We start from the raw sequence: 5055 nt of genomic DNA on the forward strand, positions 1-5055 counted from the left end.
TCTCTCTCTCTCTCTCTCTCTCTCTCTCTCTCTCTCTCGTACTGGATTGAACTCAGGAGCACTCAACCACTGAGCCACATCCCCAGCCCTATTTTGTATTTTATTTAGAGATAGGGTCTCACTGAGTTGCTAAGTACCTTGCCATTGCTGAGGCTGGCTTTGAACTGGAGATCCTCCTGTCTCAGCCTCCTGAGCTGCTGGGATAGCAAGAGCCTTTCTCAAAACAAAAAATAAAAATGGCTGGGGATGTAACTCAGTGGTAAAGCCTCTGGTTCAATCCCCATGATCAAACAACAACAACAAACAAAAGGCTCAATATGATAGCCTTTAGCCACATGTAGCTATTTAATTTTAAAATTAAGAGCCAGGTGTGGTGGTGCATGCCTGTAATACCAGTAACTCAGGAGGCGGAGGTAGGAGGATGGCAAGTTCAAAGCCAGCTAAAGCAACTTAGCAAGACCCTCTCTCAAAACAAAATATAAAAAGGGCTGGAGACATTTAAGGTGTCCCTGGTTCAATCCCCAGTACATAAATAAATAAATAAAACTAGGATTCCATTCCTCAGTTACACTTGTCACAATTCTAGTACTCAGTGGTCCAATATAGCAAGTGGTTACCATAGAGAACAGCACAGATTTAAAACATTATTGTCATTTCACAAAATTCTTTTTATTTTATTTTAATTTAATTTAATTTAATTTTATTGGTGCTGGGGATTGAACCCAGAGCCTTGTGCATGCTAGGCAGGCACTCTTCCAACTGAGCTATATCCCTAGCCTTTTCACAAAATTCTTTTGGACAGTATGGTAGAGATATACTTTGACTCGCCAAACTAAATGAGCTTTTGGGGTGTTTTCTCAGTGTAACACTCAAAGCTGCATTTTTCTCCACATCCTCATTTTAGCTGGGAGTTAGGACCAGCCATAAAGTTCTGTTCTTTGCTAGATAGGGTATACAAAGTACCTGGGTGTTCTATGCCCTAAGATTTTTTGGAAAAATCTTGATGCTTGTGTTTCAACCCATTGTTGAGTTCTTCCCCTTGTACTTTTAGAAACTTGCTCAAATCCACCACTAATTTTCTGCATCTACCCTACTTAGCAGGGTTTTCTATATGTGACCTTCAATTACAGACTAGTAATCTGACTCTTAGAATTAGGAAATGAGGTTAAATGACCTCACTGAACAAAAATGCAGAACTGAGAATAGAACCCATGTTTCTTGGCTTCTTGGCCCAGTCATCATTATTTTCAACTGTAGTAGAAAAGCCACTGTAGAAGCTTTGCCTTTTATCTTTCTAAGGGCTTGATAAATCCTAACATGACAAGGTAGAATTTAAATGTCCTATATGCCTTTCATTATTTTGACACAAAACAAGCCCCAGCAGCCTGTTGAAATGAAGCCTGAGGTATATCTCTACCACAGGGAGCCTGGGGGAAATTAACTTCATCTATTGCAACTAGGTACAGTTATCAAAAAGGTTTTATTACAAAAGAAATACAAGTAAATAACTTACAGAAAATCTAAAAAATAAAGAGGAAAAAAATTCTCAACTACCATTCCACTTTTTTCAACCTTTCTTGGTATTCTGACATTTTTCTCTGTATTCTCTCACTCTTTCATCATACAAATGTACACTTGAAACAGAATTACAACCATACTATAAATACTCTTCCTGTGCTTTTTTTTTGTATATTTTCCATTTTAAATCCTAAGAGCCAACATATTCAGTCAATGTTTCATTTTTAAGTTAGCATATTATTTAGTAGAATTTGGAAAATACAGAGGAATAGGAAAAAATGTCTCCTCTAATCCCAATGGAAAAAGCAAGTAACACTTTTGTTCATTCCACCTCTACAGGTGGAATTTCTTTCTGCTATATAGTTGTAATCATATGTGTGTATATTTCCTGATTTATGAATGCTTTCCTATGCTGTTTCACAAACTTTACAAAGATTTTTAAGATGGCATTTATCTAAGAGGATGCAGTATTGTTTGTATTTAACGGACTGTATTTTGGTATTCAGTTTTTTTTTCAATTCTTCATTTTATACATAAATGTTTTCCATGTTTGATTGTTTTTTGGTTCTGGGGTTTGAACACTGGGTGTTTTATCATGAGCTATAATATCACCTGTTATGGTTTATCTGTGGTATCCCTGAAAAGCTCACCAGTGAGACATGCAAGAAGGTTTGGAAGAGAAATGATTGGGCTATAGCCTTAACCTTATCAGTTAATTAATCCCTGATGGGATTAACTGGTAGCTGGAGGCAGGTGGGTGTGGCTGGAGGAAGTGGTTCATTGGGGGCGTGGCTATAGGGTATATATTTTGTATCTGGAGAGTGGAGTCTCCCCCTTCCTCATCTTCCCCTCCCACCTTCTCCCTCTCCATTCTCCCTCTTGCCCTCCTCTCCTCTTTCTGGTCTTCTTGAGAGCTGTTTTCCTCCACCACACTCTCTTCTACCAAGATGTTCTGCCTCACTTTTAACCCAAGAAATGGACCCAGCTTCAATTTAGACTGAGAGCTCTGAAACCATGAGCCATCAAATAAACTCTTCGTCTCTAAAATTGTCCTGGTTCGGTCTTTCAGTCACAGTAGTGAAAAAGCTGACTAAAACATCACCCCTTTTGATTTTTAATTTTTAGACAGGGTTTTGTTAAACTGCTGAAGTTATGTTCCATTTATGATCCTCCTGTCACAAGCTACTGGGATTATGGGCCTGTGCCACCATTTCCAGGTATAAAAAGCATTTCTTCTTCTTCTTCTTTTTTTTTTTTTTTTTTTTTNTTCCTGGGATAACTTCACACAGTATGGATGTATTACCTTTCTTCTTTTTTAAAATATTTTTTAGTTGTAGTTGGACACAATACCTTTATTTTATTTATTTTTGTGTGGTACTGGGGATTGAACCCAGGAGGATTTTTACCACTGAGCTATATTACCAGCACTTTGTATTCTTTATTTTGAGACAGGATCTTACTAAGTTGCTGAGGTCCTTAATAACTTGCTGAGGCTGGTCTTCAACTTGGAATCCTCCTGCCTTAGCCTCTGAGTCCCTGGGATTCCAGGCATGTGCACCACCCAGCTTAAATAGCATTTCTTAATTATATGGAATAAAAAATATCAGCATGCCTTGCACATTGTAAAGAGAAAGTATTGTTTTGTGAAAAAAAAAATTTCACAGTTTGTATGTGTTGAATTATATGTGTTTCAGTGTTGGTTTGCTGTAAAAAGAAAAAAGCCCTCTAAAGATAGGAAAGAGAGATGTAGCTTTAAATGCTTATGTAACAAAACAAAAAAAGATAAAATTATTGATCTATGCTTGTACTTTAATCTAGAAAACTAAGAGCAAATTAAAGTTGGGGTAAGTAGAAAATGAAAATAATAATGATAAAATTCAATAAAATTAAAAGAAGACAGAGAAAGTCAATGAAACCTCAAGTTAATTCTTTGGAAAGATCAATAAAGTTGATCTTTATAACCAGATTGAACAACATTGAAAAAAAAAGATTTATTTTACTGATATCAGAAATGAGAGGCTGTCATTGCAATTCTATATATATTAAAAAGTAAATAAGTGGCCTGGGGCTGTAGCTCAGTGGCAGAGCACTTGCCATGCACGTGGGTGGGAGGCACTAGGTTGATCCTTGGCATTACTTAAAAATAATACACAAATAAAATAAAGGCATGCTATTCATCTACAACTACAAAAAAAAATTTTTTTAAGTAAATAAGCACTGTGACACGTGACTGTAATCCCAGTGGCTGGGAGAGGCGGAGGCAGGAAGACTGAAAGTTCAAACCCAGCCTCAGCAATTTAGCAAGGCCCTAAGCAACTTAGCAAGGCCCTGTCTCTAAATAAAAAAAGAGAAAGGGCTGGGGATATGGCTCACTGGTTGAGTGCCCCTGAGTTCAATCCCTGGTCCCCCAGTCCCCCACCAAAAAGAAAGTAAATAAAGGTGGCTGGAGTTGTAGAGTGCTTTAGCACTTTAGTACTGGGTTCGATCCTCAGAACTACATAAAAATAAATAAAGGTATGTGCCCAATCTATAACTTAAAAAAAAAAAAGTAAAGAAGGGTACACTATGAAAATTTCTATGCCCACAAATTGAATAACTTAATTGAAATAGAAATTCATTGAAAATCATAAATAAATAAAAGTGAATCAAGGAGCAATTGAAAATCTAAATACCTCTAAATGAATTAAAGAAATTTAATTCATAATTTAAGAACTTCTCACAAAGAAAATTTTTTAACCAGATAGCTTCATTGATGAATTTCTTTTTTTTTTTTTTTAAGATAGAGTGAGAGAGCGAGGGAGAGAGAGAGAGAGAGAGAAATTTTTTAATATTTATTTTTCAGTTTTCGGCGGACACAACATCTTTGTATGTGGTGCTGAGGATCGAACCCGGGCCGCACGCATGCCAGGCGAGCGCACCACCGCTTGAGCCACATCCCCAGCCCTTCATTGATGAATTTCTATCAAATAATAGAAGAGATAATACCAATCCTTTCAGGGAATAAAAAAAGGAAGGGTCATTTTCTAACTCATTTTAGGAGATCAGCATAACTCTGATACCAAACCAGACAAAATTGCAATAAAACTATAACCTACAACTATATTTCTCATGAACAAAGATGCAAAAGTCTTTGACAAAATATTAACAACTAGAATACAGAAAAAAGGTAATACAGGCTGGGGTTGTGGCTCAGTGGTAGAGCGCTCACCTAGCAAGTGCGAGGCCCTGGGTTCAATCCCCAGTACCACACAAAAATAAATAAAATAAAGGTATTGTGTCCAACTACAACTAAAAAATATTTTAAAAAAGAAGAAAGGTAATACATCCATACTGTGTGAAGTTATCCCAGGAAAGGAAGTATGATTTTATAAAAAAAAAAGTATAATGCTTCATAATAGAGAATAAAGAAGAATGAATATATGAGTTTCTCAATGGCTAAAGAGAAATTTTTTTTTACAAAATTGTACATTTATGATAACAAAAAGCACAACAAGCTAGGCTCAGTGTTGCATACCTGGAATCTCAGGAACTCAGGAG

General features: G+C 36.5%; 1 non-coding gene across 1 annotated transcript; it reads left to right on the top strand.

The window, feature by feature from the left end:
- The first annotated feature begins 4695 nt into the window (after nt 1-4695).
- On the top strand, nt 4696-4768 carry Trnaa-agc. The gene has a single exon. It is a non-coding gene; the product is annotated as a tRNA-Ala (tRNA).
- Nucleotides 4769-5055: the final 287 nt, after the last annotated feature.

The sequence above is a fragment of the Marmota marmota genome, unplaced genomic scaffold, assembly GCF_001458135.2.
Source record: "Marmota marmota marmota unplaced genomic scaffold, marMar, whole genome shotgun sequence".
Lineage (NCBI taxonomy): Eukaryota > Metazoa > Chordata > Mammalia > Rodentia > Sciuridae > Marmota > Marmota marmota.